The sequence below is a fragment of the Tamandua tetradactyla genome, chromosome 17, assembly GCF_023851605.1.
Source record: "Tamandua tetradactyla isolate mTamTet1 chromosome 17, mTamTet1.pri, whole genome shotgun sequence".
In the NCBI taxonomy this organism is placed as follows: Eukaryota; Metazoa; Chordata; class Mammalia; order Pilosa; family Myrmecophagidae; genus Tamandua; species Tamandua tetradactyla.
This window is the reverse complement of record NC_135343.1, coordinates 69,242,241-69,259,232: the sequence shown is the minus strand read 5'-3', so window position 1 is coordinate 69,259,232 and position 16,992 is coordinate 69,242,241. Positions and strand designations below refer to the sequence as shown.

Below are 16,992 nucleotides of genomic sequence, written 5' to 3'. Positions count from 1 at the left end.
TCTTGGTTGGCAGTTTTTCTCTTTTAGTAATTTAAATATATCATCCCACTGCCTTCTACCTTCCATGGTTTCTGCTGAGAAATCTACACATAGTCTTATTGGGTTTCCCTTGTATGTGATGGATTGTTTTTCTCTTGCTGCTTTCAAGATCCTCTCTTTCTCTTTGACCTCTGACATTCTAACTAGTAAGTGTCTTGGAGAACGCCTATTTGGGTCTAATCTCTTTGGGGTGCGCTGCACTTCTTGGATCTGTAATTTTAGGTCTTTCATAAGAGTTGGGAAATTTTCAGTGATAATTTCTTCCATTAGTTTTTCTCCTCCTTTTCCCTTCTCTTCTCCTTCTGGGACACCCACAACACGTATATTTGTGCATTTCATATTGCCCTTGAGTTCCCTGATACCCTGTTCAAATTTTTCCATTCTTTTCCCGATAGTTTCTGTTTCTTTTTGGAATTCAGATGTTCCATCCTCCAAATCACTAATTCTATCTTCTATCTCTTTAAATCTATCATTGTAGCTATCCATTATTTTTTCTATGTTTGCTACTTTATCCTTCACTTCCATAAGTTCTGCGATTTGTTTTTTCAGTTTTTCTATTTCTTCTTTATGTTCAGCCCATGTCCTCTTCATGTCCTCCCTCAATTTATCGATTTCATTTTTGAAGAGGTTTTCCATTTCTGTTCGTATATTCAGCATTAGTTGTCTCAGCTCTCGTATCTCATTTGAACTATTGGTTTGTTCCTTTGACTGGGCCATATTCTCAATCTTCTGAGCGTGGACAGTTATCTTCTGCCGCTGGCGTCTGGGCATTTAGTCAGATTTCCCTGGGTGTCGGACCCAACAAGGTTGTAAGATTTTTCTGTGAAATCTCTGGGTTCTGTTTTTCTTATCCTGCCCAGTAGGTGGCGCTCGTGGCACACGTTTGTCTGCAGGTCCCACCAGTAAAAGGTGCTGTGGGTCCTTTAACTTTGGAAAACTCTCGCCATCTGGGAGGTTCGCTAGCCGAAGCGGCTTGGAAGAGTGCCAGCCGGCCCGGGTTCCGAACGCGGGGAGGGTCGCTGGCCGCCGCAGCCCGGGAAAGCGCCCGTCTGAATTTCCTAGTCGGCCCGGTAGCGGGAGGGTGCCAGCCGCAGCGGCCCGCCCGGGAGTGTCCACGTTCCCGGGGAGTCACGGGTTTGGAAGGGCACCCCCCCGTCACCGTTCTCTGCCGCCTGGGGATTTCCAATCCAATTCTCTCAGTTTTCCGGGGGGCCACGTGTGGTGTGGGCGCCAGCCGCCGCGGTTTGAGGGAACCGCCTCTCCAATTCTCCCAGCCGGCCTGGGAAGGGGGAAGGGAGTGACTCCGGCCGCTTGTCGCCCCGCCCAGTGAAGCCCGCGCCCCTCGGCAATCTCACCAGAGCGGGTTCTCTCAGGCAGCCAGCCGTTCCAGGATGGGGTACGCTGTCTTTTTTATCTTTGTCGTGGCTTTGGGAGCTGTTCTGTATCGTTTCTACTCCCCTAGTAGCTGTCATGGAGGAGAAACTAAGATCCACGCGTCTTACTAAGCCGCCATCTTCTCCGGAAGTTACAATTATCTTTTAAATGGGGAGAGTAAAGGGAAATAAAATTTGCAAACTTGAATGGGTAAAATGTTGACACTATTAGACTTTGTTAAATTATGCATATCTATAAAATTTTTATACATATATTTAATTTATATATATGTGTAAATTATGTATGCATATTTAAATTATATTATATATATGTGGTAATACCTAAAATAACTACTAAAAATATATACAAAGGGATATACTAAAAAACTGTAGTTAAATCACAATTAAATTCTAAAAAAAGGTCAGAATTCACAAGAAGCAGAAACAAAGTCAGAGAGAACAAACAGAAAACGGACCATCAAATGTCAGACTTAGCTTTAATATATCAATAAATACATTAAATTTATATGATCTAAATGCAAAAAGATAAAGCTGTTGACATGATGACTAAAACATGCCAACTACACACTGCTTATAAGAAACTCACATCAAATGTAATGATATATGGAGGTTGCTTTGAAAGGATGGAAAAAGATATGCCATGTAAACTTGAATCAAAGGTAGGCAGGAGCAAAGAAATATACCAAGAAGAGAGAGGGATGTTATATAATCATTAAAGAAAAATCCACCAGGAAGATATAGCAATATTAAATGTATATGCATCAAAAAACAGAGCTACAAAATATATTAAGCAAAAACTGGTAGAAATCATTAGAGTTGGGGGCTTCCACATCTGCTCTCAATAATTCATAGTACCTTTAGATACAAAATCAGTAAGGACGTAGAAAACCTCAACACCATCAACCAACAGAACCTAACTGACATTTAAAGAACACTCCACACAACAGAAGCAGAATACACATTCTTTTCAAATGCACACAGAACATACACAATATATACCATATTCTTAGCAATAAAACAATACTTAAAAATTTAAAGAATTTAAATCATGCAGATTCTCCTCTGACTGCAAGAAAGTCTCAAGAAAAGTGAAAAAAAAAAACCAAACAAAAAACATTGGACTGAATGAAAATTAAAACACAACACTCAAATTTTGTGGGACATAACTAAAGCAGTGTTGAGAAGGGAATTTATAGCATTGAAAGAAGACTACATTAGAAAACTGGAAAAATAACAAATCAATAGACTAAGCTCTCACCTCAAGAATCTAGAAGAAGAAGAGCAGAATAAGCCCAAAGTAAGCAGAATTATAAAAATGATAAAGATAAAAGTAGAAATCGAAAACAAAAATAATAGAAAATATCAATTAAACAAAGCTGGTTCTTTAAAAAGATCAATACAATTGACAAACCTTTAGTAAGACTGACAAAAAATAAAGAGAGAAGACATAAATGACAAACACCAGGAATGAAACAGGGGAAACAACCACAGAAAATGCAGACATCAAAAGGATAAGAAGGGAATACAATAGACAACTCTACACACATATATTTGTCAACTTAGATAATCAATTCCTCAAAATCACAAACGACCACAACTTTCCCAATATGAAAAAGGTCATCTGAATTGCCCAATTAAGGAGATTTAATTTCTAATTGGAAACATTCTCCAAAAGAAACCTACATGCCCAGTTTGTACAAAAAAAGGAGGCTCCAGTTGCAGAATTCTGTGGCAAAATAATAACAAATAGAATTCAACAATATATAAACGGAAGGAAAATCACATGATCATATCAATTATTTTAGAAAATTCAAAGGCCGTTGACAAATCCAGTAATATGTAAGAGAAAAACTGCTAACAAGATAGGAATAGAAAGACTTACTCATCTTGATAAGTGACATTTATAACAATTATACAGCATACATCACACTTAATGATGAAAGGTTGAATGCTTTCCTGCTGAGAGTGGGAAGAAAACAAGGGTAGCTGCTTTTACTACTGCTATTCAACATAGTACTGGAAGCTCTAGGCAGCACTATTAGGTAATGACTAGAAATGGACACGTGGAAACTGAAATTAAAAATACAATATGATTAATGATCACTTACATAGAAGGAGATATACTCAGGTGTACATCTAACAAAATGTGTGTGTCTTGTAGGCTGAAAATGACAAACACTGATTAAAGGAAATCACAGATGATCTAAATAAATGGAGAGGCACTCTGTGTTCATGGATTGGATGACTCAATAAGTAAAGATATTAATTGTTCCCAAATTGATAAACAGATTTCTGGCAATTCTTATTCAATTCTCAGCATGATAGATATAGAGAAGATGCAGAGGAGATTATTCTAAAATTTATATGAAAGGCAAATGAACTTGAATATCTAAATAATTCTGAGGAATGAGAAAATAAAGTGTGAGGAATGAGCCTACTTGATTTTAAGTATCTAAATAGTTGTAGTGATCAAGGCTGGGTGATATTGATGGAGAGATGGATGTTATATCAATGGAACAGAATACAGAGACCAAAAATAAATCGTCTCAAAGGTATAAAAACAATTCAATTAAAGAATGACAATATTTTCAACAAATGGCGAAGTTGGGGGTGCAACTAGGTATCCACAGGCCAAGAAGAGAAGAAAAAAGAGAACCTTAACTTAAACCTTATACCTAACCCAGAAAATTAACTCAAAGTGCAATATAGATTTAAATGTAAATTAAAAATTATAAAAGCTTTAGGATAAAACATGGGAGAAAAATCTTTGGGACCTAGGGCTTGGTGAAGAGTTCTTGGACATGATTCCAAAGTCACAATCCATAAAAGAAAAAATGATAAATTGATAAACTAGAATTCATCAACCTAGAAATGTTTACTCTGAAAAAGACCTGGCTAGGAGGATGAAAAAGTAAACTACAGATTGTGAGAAAATATTTGTTAATTAAATATCCATCAAAGAACTAGCATCTAGAATATATAAAGTAAACTTAAAATCCTACATTAAAAATTCCAATCAGAAAATGGGATAACATCATAAAGAGACATTTTAGCAAAGAAGGCAAACACATAAAAGATGTGCAACATCATTAGCCATTAGAGAAATGTAAATTAAGATCATGATGTAATATCACTACATACCTATTAAAACAGATAAAATAAAAAAATAATAATACCAAATGCTGGTGAGGAAACAGAGAAATTGGATCTCTCATACATTGATGGTGGGAATCTAAAAGTATAGTCACTCTGGAAAATTGGCAGCCTATTTTAAAACTAAACATATATATATACCATATGATCCAACAATTGCACTCCTAAGTGTTTATTCCAGAAGAATGAGAATTTATGTTCATACAAAACCCTGTATATGATTACTCATATACAGTTTTATCAGTAATAGCCCTGAATTGGAAATTACCAAAATGTCCTTCCAAAGGTGGATGGTTAAACCAAGTGTGGTAGTCCATACCATGAAACACTTTCAACAATAAAAAGGGACATTCTATTGATATACACAACAGGTTGCATAGATCTCAAGGTCATTGTGCTGAGTGAACAAAGTCAAGGTCAAAATGTCACATGCTGTATGATTCCATTATGCTATATTTTTGCAATGACAAAATTACAGAGATAGAAAACAGATTAACGGTTGTTAGGGTCTAGGAGTGGTTGGGGAGGAAAGTAGGACTATAAAAGAATAGCAGGAGAGAGATCTTTGAGTGGTGAGATAGCTCTGTATGTTGGATTGTGGTTGTGGCTACGTGAATACACTGGTAATAAAATGACAGAAATATGCACATATGATCTATCAATATAAAAGGCTTGGTTTTGATATTTAACATAACTATATAAGGTGAAACCATAGGGGAGGGGGAAACTGCCTAAAGGCTGCATGGGATCTCTCTGTACTATATGGGCAAATTCCTGTGAATCTATAACTATTTCAAAATGAAAATGCAAAAAAACACTTTGAAATGCACCTTTCCCCAAATCTTCTTAAATCCCTCCAAAACTTAGTAGATCAAAGAAAAGTGGAAGTTCTAAATATGAGCTTACTCTAGTTTTATATCTGGCATTATCTCTACAGATTATAACTGAGAACCAGAAAAGAGGAATAAATGAATGATGAATGAATGAATGACGGATGGATGAAAGAATTGTCCTGTTTTTAATTTGCTGGGTTTTTTTTAATTGCAGGTTCTGAGCATTTATCTTTCACTTAACTTTCTGTTCTATTTTGGTTTCACAGCAGCTGTAGCTCCCTAAACATTCTGCGGAGATTTGTACGAATAAAGGAAGAGGATCCTATCAGCCTCTGGCTAAGTGCTCTGAGGGAACTTCCAGAAATGAAGAGAAATCAGATAAAACACATTTTGAACCACAAATACATAATAAAGAATCTGAAAACCAGGCCTATCTGATCACCAGTTTATCTGAACATGAGAATTCACTAAAGAGATCGAGATGGTGGTGGCTTCTAAAGTACACCCACATCAAAAAGTATATTCAAAATACCACTCTGAGTAAGTCTTCCTCTTCTATTCCTATTTCTTCACAGCTGCTCTGAAGCTCGATGTTTGCCAATCGTCTTCACCACATACACCAACTCAGGCATCTCCGAGGCCAGCCCCTGCTGCCCGAACTTTCCACCTTACCAGAGGTATTCAACTTTCCCCTGAGCAACACCATATGCTCTCAAAATCATGCCACCCTGGTTTTTGATACATACCCTTGTCTCATGGTGCCTGCCACATAGCCTGCGCCCTAATCGGCACATGTATGCAGCCAGCCAACTAGAGCGGTGACGCTTTTGTCCCCTGTGCCATCTCCCCACCGTGGAAACGAAAGACGGGCCGTCTAGAGGGTCGCGCGCCCACATCCATATTGCAGGCCGGAACTCTGTCCAAGCGTGGCTCAGACTCTTTCCAATTTGTGTTTTTTAAAATGCAATGGATTCTCCTTACCTGGTCACACAAAAGGACTCGCGTGGCTGCTGTGGCGTATGGCAGAAGGCATGGAAAGGAGAAGAAACGAAGAGAATTACTATGAACATTGACTATTACTAACCACTGCTGTAATTACTATTACTGACAAGCTGGAGTTACTTCCATGGTAAATTCCTGTAGTAGCCACCCGACCTCCATGGAAGTTAACCCTACCCAGCCTAGCCAGAAAAAACTCAAAAAAAAAAAATTGTGATTATCAAGGACATGTCATACTTGAGAATAGATCTGTGCCACTGAAAGAGATATGGCATCTTTAAATTACCGGGTAGCACAGATAAAGAGCTGGAGCTCTGCCAAGGCAAAAGTTGTAAAACTGGATTGATTTTTGCTACAGCTTGCTAAGGGCTCCCCAGAGCCAGGATGCAATGTTCAAATATAATAATTGATAGCCCGAAAAAAATATTTCTGATAAGTGTGCAGGGATAACACAGAACCCTGCCTGAGATGAAGTGAACCTTTGTGCTTGCTGCCACCAAAGTGACCCAGCGCTGCGGCGCTGCGGTCCGTCTGGTATTAGAGCCACGCGGGTTTCTCGCGCGCGTGCCTCCCCAGCGCGCGTGCCTCCCCTGCGCGCGTCCCTCCCCTGCGCGCGTCCCTTCCCAGCCCCGCGCTGCCTGCTCTTGGCGCTGAGGTAGCCGCTGGTCCTTACTGCGGCTTCCTCCAGCCCGGGAGAAAATGGTCTTGGCCTTCAAATAGGGACATTTGTTAAATGCTGTTGTGGAAAAGTAATTATCCAACAATCAGACCTGTTTGTGTGGGGGGAAATCGCATTCGTGAAAGCCCCGTGGTAGTCCCAGGGGGCAAAGGGGTTCGCGTTAATCTGACCCCTTTTCAGTCTTGCCTTGGTGAGCTGACCACCCCAAGCTGTGAGTGTGTGTGTCTAAATTGCTTCAGATTCAATTGAACACATTAAAATTTAAAAAGGATTTAACTGAAATTTTTCAATAGCTTCTGAGAGGGGGGATAATTTATTAGCTCGGAGTAAATTAAAATCTCAAGCAGGGGTAAAGACTTCGAAGATTGCTTTAATACATTTTATATGCTTTCAAAAGAAATGTTCTTTTAAATGGTCCAAAAAATCAGCTAATTTTGTCTTATTTAGCAAATTACCTCCTAAGGCCACAATGTTGAAAAACTTAACAATTATTATTTTTTTAAAAAGGAAAAATAGTGGAGGGGTGAAAAAAAAATCATTCACCTTCCACAAGAAACAACCAAACCCTAAATTGCTATGTCTTTTATGTGCCACAGTGAGGATTTTTTTTTCCTTTCTTAATTCAAAAGTCAGTGAAACATTTGTGTTACCTGCTGCCAGACCTTTTTTTTTTTTTCCACATGGAGACTGTAGACATGGGCAGGGTATAAGGTTAATGGAGGGGCGTTTGAAGGCAAGTCCCGGTGCTGTGCTGATAATTTACACCTTTATTTCAGGCCACATTCACCTGCCGAGCAGCAAGTCCGCCCAGTGGAGGAGACTTGCTGCCTTGCACAGCCCAGAGGCTGTCCGTATCCTGACAGGAGTTACCTGTGTAATGGAAGACTCCTTCCCATCTCTAGCTGACAGTAAGAGGCCGAAAGGGGAAGAGTCATTTCTTTACCCCTTCCTTTTTTTTCTGATGATGAACATTATTTTTGTAGCATTTGCATTTTGGGGGTTTTCTCAATGTGCAACGGACACTGGCTGAAGGAAGCCACCAGCTCTTGCCTGAGGTCCCAGGGTGGCTGTCTCTGAGTGGTAGGATGGGGGGAGCAAACGGAGCTTCTTTTTGGAGAAATGCCTCTCTGGCAGGGTTCAGCGAGGAACATACCAGAGTCTGGTGCACTTTAGAACTGGGCTAGCTAGAAGCACCGCAAGGACATTTTAGAGGTCACTTGGAAGCAAACTGAGTCATTCAATTCAGTATGAATATATTTATGGATATCCATCTACCTGCTTAAAATCAAGTGTTTTAGTTTTCTAGCTGCTGGAATGCAATATACCAGAAACAGAATGGCTTTTAAAAAGGGGAATTTAATAAGTTGCTAGTTTATAGTTGTAAGGCTGAGAAAATGTCCCAATTAAAACAAGTCTATAGAAATGTCCAATCAAAGGCGTCCATCCAGGGAAAGATACCTTGGTTCAAGAAGGCCGATGAAGTTCAGGGTTTCTCTCTCAAGTGAGAAGGCACATGGCGAACACAGTCAGGGCTTCTCTCTCAGTTGGAAGGGCACATGGTGAACACGGCATCATCTGCTAGCTTTCTCTCCTGGCTTCCGGTTTCATGAAGCTCCCAGGGAGGTGTTTCCTTCTTCATCTCCAAAGGTCACTGGCTCGGGGACTCTCTGCTTCGTGGTGCTGCAGCATTCTCTGCTCTCTCCGAATCTTCCATTCTCCAAAATGTTTCTTCTTTTATCCGACTCCAGAAACTCCTCAAGACCCACCCAAATGAGTGGAGACATGTCATCACCTAATCCAGTTTAGCAACCACTGTTGATTCAATCACATCTCCAGGGAGATGATCTGATTACAGTTTCAAACATACAGTATTGAATACGGATTATTCTGCCTTTATGAAATGGGATTTAGATTAAAACATGGCTTTTCTAGGGGACATACATCCTTTCAGACCAGCACAATAAGAGAGAAATTGATAAAGAGAAAAAGTAGATGAAGGAGAAATAAAAGAAGCACAAACTAGCCAGTGTGAGAAGCTTGTTCTTTCTAATCAAGAATTAATTATTTACCCATCAAGCATTTATTGTGGGCACAGGGGAGACACTGTCCTGAGAGTGGGGAATAAAACCAGGAGCAGTCTGTGACTTCTGTTAGCCAGATACCAAATTCTTTCTACAAAGTAACAGATTCTATCCACGGTTCTGCCAAGAAGATAAAAGTTTGCCCAAACCTCAAGATTTTAGACTGATCTGAGGTCTGAAAGCATCACCCAATGGAAACAAGCATAAATGACTTTTATAGTTGGTTAGCTCAAAGGGCATTTGAACATTTGCATGCTTTGAGGGAAGAACAAGTTACATGGATTTCAAGCTTAACACATTTTTCTTAATGTTTTGGCAACTAGCAATTTGAGAGGCCTTGTTTGTGAAAATTATCCAATTCTCCTTAAATGCCAGGAATTTATTTATAAAGAACAGTTTTAGAACTTTAGGTAGGCACATCATTCTAGAAGCTTAGGATCTAGTGGAAATGAGTATAATTTTACTTAATTATCAAACATATGTGTCATTACAATTAAATTGAGAAGAAGATTCCTTTCAAATGGTGCCTGAGGGAGTAGAATCTTGTTGATGCTGGCAGTCTCTCGCCTGGGACCCCAACTCCCAATAGCCTTTCCCTTTGGGCTTTTCCCACATCTTTGGTGGGCTCTGGTGAGCTTTCTGGAGGCAAAATATGGGTCCCTCTGCTCAAGGCATCAATGAGTGTTTATCCCTGCTATCCGGGGACTCTCCGAAGATCAGCATTTAATTCCTGGGACCCCCCTGATTAGCTGTGATAGTGGACAAATCACTTGACTTTTCTAAAGTGCATAAATAATGACAGAATTCCACGTTGACTTACCACCCTCTCCATATTTTTTCTCTGTCAAAGCAGCAGGGCATGGACAAGTTCTTTCCCCAGAAATAGAGAATTCTTGGAATCCTGGGGTTCTTGCAGGCTCAGGCATGTAGGCTAGTGACAAGAGAGCTCTTTCCCTGCTTTTGTGGGTGCCACGTCCGCCTCCTGGGATCTGTGACTCTAAAGACACAGAGGAGATCCGAATAATAACAAAGATGGAATTTCCTGTCAGTGGGGCACAATGGACCTCAGGAACAACAAGTAGAAGATTTAAAGAATATTTAAAAGAAGTTTCTCTTGTACAACATAATTTGTGGACACAGATTTATACATGCTATATATATTTTTTGCTGAAGTCTCAGAAATATAAAAATCAAAGGATGAAATGGACGTGGATTGCCGGTTTTGGTTTGATTATTTATATGTTTGTTTTCTTTATCTATAAATGTGGTGTCCCTTTTGTGTAGGGTGCCAACTGACCCCTAAGCTCATTCTCTGTTCTTTCCCTGGCCAACTCTTAATTATCCTTCTTGATTTATCAACTCAGTTTTTACCAGCTTGAGAAAGCCTTCTTTAAGCCCCAATATACTGCTGAGCTCAGGCTCTAGAGCCAGACTGTCTAGATACGAATTCCAGCTCTGCCACTCACTGGCTCACAACCTGGGCAAGTTACTTAATATCTCCATGCCTCAATTTGCTCATCAGTGAATTGGGAAGATTATGGTACTCACTTTGTAGGGTATTTGTAAAAAGTAAATGATTTAATCATGGTAAGTACTGAGTGTCAGCTATCTTTATCATCATCATCAGTACATTTTATTGTCTCTCCTGCATTTATGTCTTGTTCTTTGATGGTTGGCATCATTTTTTTTTTTATCTCCCACAGTACTTTCTAGAGTTTAATACAATGCAAGATGCCAGATGAATCAGAAGACCAGAGATGTATGAGATATCACTTGGAAACTTCTAACTCAACAATAAGTTATTATAATGAATTTGGCTGGATAGAATGTGTACAATTAAAATAATTAACATGATGATGCCCACAGTATTGAAAATAGTATAGTAACCTAACAAAGCTATTAAGGAAGTTACATAGAGATTAGCATGAGCAACTCTAAATAATATGTATCTGTTTGGAATAGCTTCACTGACATTGAATTAGATGGGCAATGGAACTTGTCCTAATCTCTCTTGTACTCTAGCCATATAAGATGAGTCTCAAGTTTTCTTATTCTATTTATTATTTCTTTGTTTTCTAGTTCCTTACTATGCTATCATTTTATTTTCTTCTTACTGTCTTCTTTGGATTTAGACTTTGTGCTTCTCTAACCTCTCAAGGTGAACATTTATCTCATTAATTTTTGGTCTTTTTTCTTTTCTAATATATGCATTCAAGGCTATAAATGTCCCTTTAATTACTGCTTTGGTTGCACTTCACAGGATTTACTAATTGGTGTTTTTATTATTTAGCCTAATAATTTTACATCTAATCTTTATTAAGTATTTTAATCTGTGCATTATTTAAACTTATTTCTTATAGTCTGCAAATGTAATATTTTCCTTTAGCCATTTCTTCATTACCAAATTCTCATTTTATTGATGATCAGAGGACAAGGCCTACCTGATACTGATTCTCTTGTGTTTGTGTGAGACATTTCATGGCTAGTTCATAGTCAATTTTTTGTAAATATTTTGTGTGAGCTTAGGAAAATATGAATATCTGTTATAATTCAACAATAATTAAATATATTAATAAAACATAAGAAATAGACATCAAGTTTCTATTGATTAAGAGAATAAAAGGTTTCCCTCTTAATCATATAATAGTCTAAGACATTTGGTCTAGTGGGACAGCTCTTCTGACGTTTGGGGTCACAGGCTGATGGATACTTTGTCACCCTGACTGCATGGCTCCAAGTTCACTTTGACTGCATCCATGCCACTCAGTCAAAAGAGAGGAAGAGCATGAAGGAGTGTGGGAAAGGTTTCTATTGGCCAGGCCTAAAAGTGACACATATCACTTCCAGTTGTATACTTTTGCAGAGAAGTTAATCACATGGTCACATCTAACTACAGCAGAGGCTGGAAAATGGAGTCTTGCTGGCCAGACCTTCTATTCATGTAAGAAAGGGATGGATAGACAAATTCTTTTTTGCCACCATATAACCTCTGTTTGTTGGGGACTATACATGTCTATCACATCACTATGGTTAGTTCTATTCCATGGATCATTTATATCATCCCTTATTTTTGTCTGAGTGCCTTACCAATTTCCAAGAGAGATAGGTTAAAATTTTCTGCCTATGCTCACAGGATTGTTTATCTTTCCTTGTAGTTCTATTAATTTTTGTCACAGGCCGCATTAGTTCCCTTTGGGTGCTGTAAAAATTTTCACAAAGGTGGTGGCTTCAAACAAGAGAAATGTTTCCTCTTCCAGTCCTATAGGCAAGAAACACCAAACCATCACTGGGCTGAAGCCAAGGTGGGTGTGCTGTGTACCTGCAGGTGCTTGGGGGCACTCTGCTCCCTCCTACAGCTTCCGGGGACCGTTGGCCTCCCCTGCCTTATGATCAAGACCCCCATCTCTCCTTCTGTGGTTACGTCCTCTTCTCTGCTTCCTCCTCTGTGTCAAATCTCTCTTTGCCTCTCCTATAAGGACACTTGTCCCTGCATATAGGGCCCTCCCTTCATCCCCAGACAGTCCAGGGGAATCTTCCCCTCTCAATATCTTTAATTTAATCAGACCCACAAAGACCCGTTTTCCATATAAATGACATTTACAAATTTCAGAAGTTAGGACTTGATATCTTTGGGAGTCATTATTCAGCTTACTTACTATTCAGGTTTATGCTTTATGCTTAGATGCATGGCAGAATCATCACGTCTTCCTTGTGATTGGTTCGCTTATTAAATAATGAATCAATTTCTAACAGCAGTTTTTATTTAGGTATTATCTTGTCATTTCTTTTTTTTTTTTGGTTTTGATTTTTTGCAGAGTTGAGCTTAGAGAGAACAAGGCCACATCTGAGCAACAAAAGAGGTCCTCTGGAAGTAACTGTTAGGCATACTATAGGTAGGCTAAATTTCTCTACTACCTACATGAGCTTCACAAGAGTAAGTGTTAAGATCAAGGGCGGGGCCTACTATTTTGGGCTTCCCTATAGTTTGACACAGTATCAGGGAATTTCCTGATGGTAAAGTTTAATAGTTCCATGTTTTTTCTCCCATCCCTGAAGGGGTTTTGCCAATACTTTTTGATTATCTGCTTAATATGCTCTAGGATGTATCCAGGCATTACATTAAGCTATGCAGGATTACAGAACCTCTTTTATTCTGGGCTCCCTGTGTTTCAGTTGTTCAAATGAGCTACACAGATAGGTTGAATTAGATTATGTGCTACAGAAAATTTTGGTTCCAGATCAAATAAAGTTTTCTTCCTTTGGTCTCAAAGAGTATGTATGGTTCTAAAATATAGACATTGTCTTCCTTACCCCTGTCTTCTGAATTACTTTAATTCCAACCTGATCAGCTTCATTCCAATTCATTTAATTCTTTTGTCAGCTGTGTCTAATATGCTATTTTACCTATTGTGTTTTTAAACATATTAGCGATTACAATATTAGTTATCTCAGTTTTGAAAATTTGTTATTAAAATGTCTTCTTTTAGACTTATATCTTATATTTTTGGTTATGATTTATATCTCTTTGAATTCCTTACTCATTTCCAACACATTTATTTTCTAGTTTTTTTTTCTTTTTGTTAAATTACTGGGGTCTTAATTTTGTATCTATTGTGGTATATTTTTTCTTGTATTGTCCGGTGTGGGTCTTTGTTTGTTGGGCGTCATAAGCCCCTGGATTGTGTAATTGTCCCAATGGAATAGTTGAACTTTTTTCTACAGATTTTGAGGGATTTGACATGACTAATACAGTTTTCATAATAGTTTCTTGGTTTGGGGCTCTCAAGGCACACATATACTGCAAATTTGAACCTTGCATGCGCTCATGGCACACACCTGGCGTTTTAACTTCTTGCAGAAGATCTTTCTCTCTTGTACCTCAGTCAGACGGAAAGTCACCTTGTTAGTGTAACACTTTGTGACCTTGTTACTTCCCCAGGTTGATGAATAGGGCTTTGACTTCCTCTTTTCATGATCTGGGCACAAGCTCAAGAGTTTATAAAAATGGTGCATCCAATTTTCCACTTAGTTCAGGTGAGAGGTTTTCTAACTTGCCCCAGTGTGAATATAAAAGTCCCAGCCCTGAACCCTAGGGTTTAAGGGAAGCTTACTCTAGTGAACAGCTTTAGCTTGTATTAACTTCTAGATTCTAATACTTTGAGTGTTCCTTTTGTTCTTTGAATTTGCCTATACATTAAAACTTCTTACATTTTTCTCAAAATTTGTATATGTTCGTATCAGGATGGGGACTAGTGCCCATTAGCTAGTTGCTCCATTTTGCTAAAGTCTCACACATATTTAGAGTACTTAAGAGTTGATATGTAATAGTTCTTGAAATTTTTTCTTATCTTCCAAAAATCTGGGGACAATAGCTGTGCTTGATGAGGAACTATTACATGATTTGAAGCAGGGGCACAGCATAGGTTTTGGGTTTTATTAATGAAATGACACAACACTAAGGCCCTTGTCCACATTTGTCACATATTTGAAATGCAACAGGTACTTAGGTACTGTAATATCTAATTTAATCATTACCAGTTCCTATGATGTGGATACTATCAGCTTCACTGGCTAAACCTTTTTGATGAGGAGGAAACCCAATGTTCTAGTTTGCTAGCTGCCAGAATGCAATATACCAGAAATGGAATGGCTTTTAAATAGGGGAATTTAATCAGATGCCAGTTTAGAGTTCTAAGGCTGAGAAAATGTCCCAATTAAAACAAGTCTATAGAAATGTCTAATTTAAGGCATCTGGGGAAAGATATCTTGGTTCAAGAAGTCCGACGATGTTCAGTCTTTCTCTCTCAGCCGGAAGGGCACATGGCGAACATGGCAGTGTCTGCTGGCTTTCTTGTGGCTCTACCAAAAAAGGACTCTCTCCAAAATGTTTCCTCTTTTAAAGGATTCCAGCAAGCAACTCCACCTTCAGTGGGTAGAGACACACCTCCATGGAAATCAAGTAAACAAAAGTTACCACCCACAACTGAGTGGGTCATATCTTCATAGAAACAATCAAAATGCTCCCACCCAGCAATATTGAATGAGGATCAAAGGGAGTGGCTTTTCGGGGGCCCACCACAGATGCAGACCAGCACACCCAAATAGAGGGTAGGAAATTTCCCAAAGTAACTTGATTAAGAAATCCTAAAGTTAGATTTAAATCTGAACAGTCTGCCTCCATGTACATGTCATAAGTATAACAACGATAGTAACATTTATCAAGTGCATACTACATTCCCTGCAATGTCCTATAAGCATGTTATAAATGAATTAAAAACAAACTGAGTGAGAAAAACTGAGGCATGGACTAAATGTCATCTAGGTAGTAAATGGTAAATTGGATTTTGAACGCAAGCAGTCAGACCCTAGAACTTTCCCTCACAACTTTTCCTCTGTGTTGGAGAAGGATGAAAGACCAGCCAGGTGTGTGCTGTAGTGATCCAGGAAGGAAATAACCAGTGTTTGCACTAAAGTGATGGCAGTGAGGAAGTGGGGTGGGGATGGGAGATGGGGGCGAACGAAACGAAAGACGTGCAGGAGCTAAAATAAGAAAACTGGGCTTTGTGTGGGTTCAGGCGCAGGAGAGTCTGTGGAACAGGGAGGACCTGAGGACAAGTTCCTGATCTCTGGTTTGCGTTGGATCATGGTGATCTTACCACAAACTGGAGGATGTGAGGAAAGGGAGTTTTGGAACAAACATGCGCCTTGCTGTGTCGAAGAAATACGAAACTGAAAAGTTTGCTCAATTCAACTATTATTTCAATTTCTTTTAATAGAGGATCTTCTGATTAAATAATTCAAGGACATCTGTGGTTGTGTTTATAAAATGAAGAATGTCATGCAAAGCGAATGCTCACCCTTCTATTTACTTTTATTTTTCTTAAAGTAAAAGACAGACACCTCCCCTCTATTTTGTCTAACATATTCTCGTATGATTATATATTTACTGGATGTTAAAATCAGTGGCAACTTAACAAGTTATTCACAACATCCAGTCCGTTGAGACCATGTTTTGAATATTATGGTTACCATCCTTTTAAAATGCAGGTAAATTGCCTTATCAACCATCAGAAACTCATTGTTGGGTTGATTTCCCAGAAGTCATGGTAGATTTGTAGTGATTCCTCCAAACCCTTTTACATGGCTCCTCCCTCCAACCACAGATATGCATTTTCAAGACAGGTGGCTTGTGTTGGGAGTAGTCTGGGGACATGAATGAGACAAAAACTAAGTGGCCCACATGGGCACTGAACCCCTAACCTTCTCCTCATTAGAACAGTGCTCCGACCATCTGAGCTTACCCACCACAGACTAATGATGTGTGCACGGAGGCACAGCCACATCAATCACATTTTCCAAAGCAAAACTCACTGCACTGCAAATAACTGGAAGAACCATTCATTCAGATGTGCTCACTGAGGGAACACAAAGCCATCCTAGTGGATGGCTAAAGTGCTTCTTTTCTGCAAACCACTCATTCATCATCTCTGTGTCCTAAAAGGATTTGAAGATTCTAGGAGTACACATTAGTTAATTCACACTTTCAAAAATGTGGCTTTCCTTCCGTGTTGGATTCTGTAGCCAGCATAGATAGAACTGGTGATTCTGATATGTTAAGTGTATATCTTTGAAATTTTCTTATAAGATTAGGAATTTTTAATCCGTTGACCACAGCAGATCTTCAATGCATCTATGATTGTGTTTCAACCCTCACAGGTTATGCAGGCTCCTGAAATTTCATGTAAAAAATTGTGTGTGCATATACAAATGCATTCGTTTTTGTTTGTTTGTGTTTTTTGCATTGTTTTTTTCCT

The 16,992-nt window shown here is 38.9% G+C and overlaps 1 long non-coding RNA gene across 1 annotated transcript in view; it reads left to right on the top strand.

Moving 5' to 3' along the window:
• Positions 1 to 3,682, top strand: part of LOC143661738 (uncharacterized) — a 45,409-nt gene extending 41,727 nt beyond the window's left edge. Inside the window, exon 3 of the long non-coding RNA XR_013164790.1 lies at positions 3,595 to 3,682. This is a non-coding gene — a long non-coding RNA (uncharacterized LOC143661738). The remainder of the gene's footprint in view (positions 1 to 3,594) is intronic.
• The last annotated feature ends 13,310 nt before the right edge of the window (positions 3,683 to 16,992 follow it).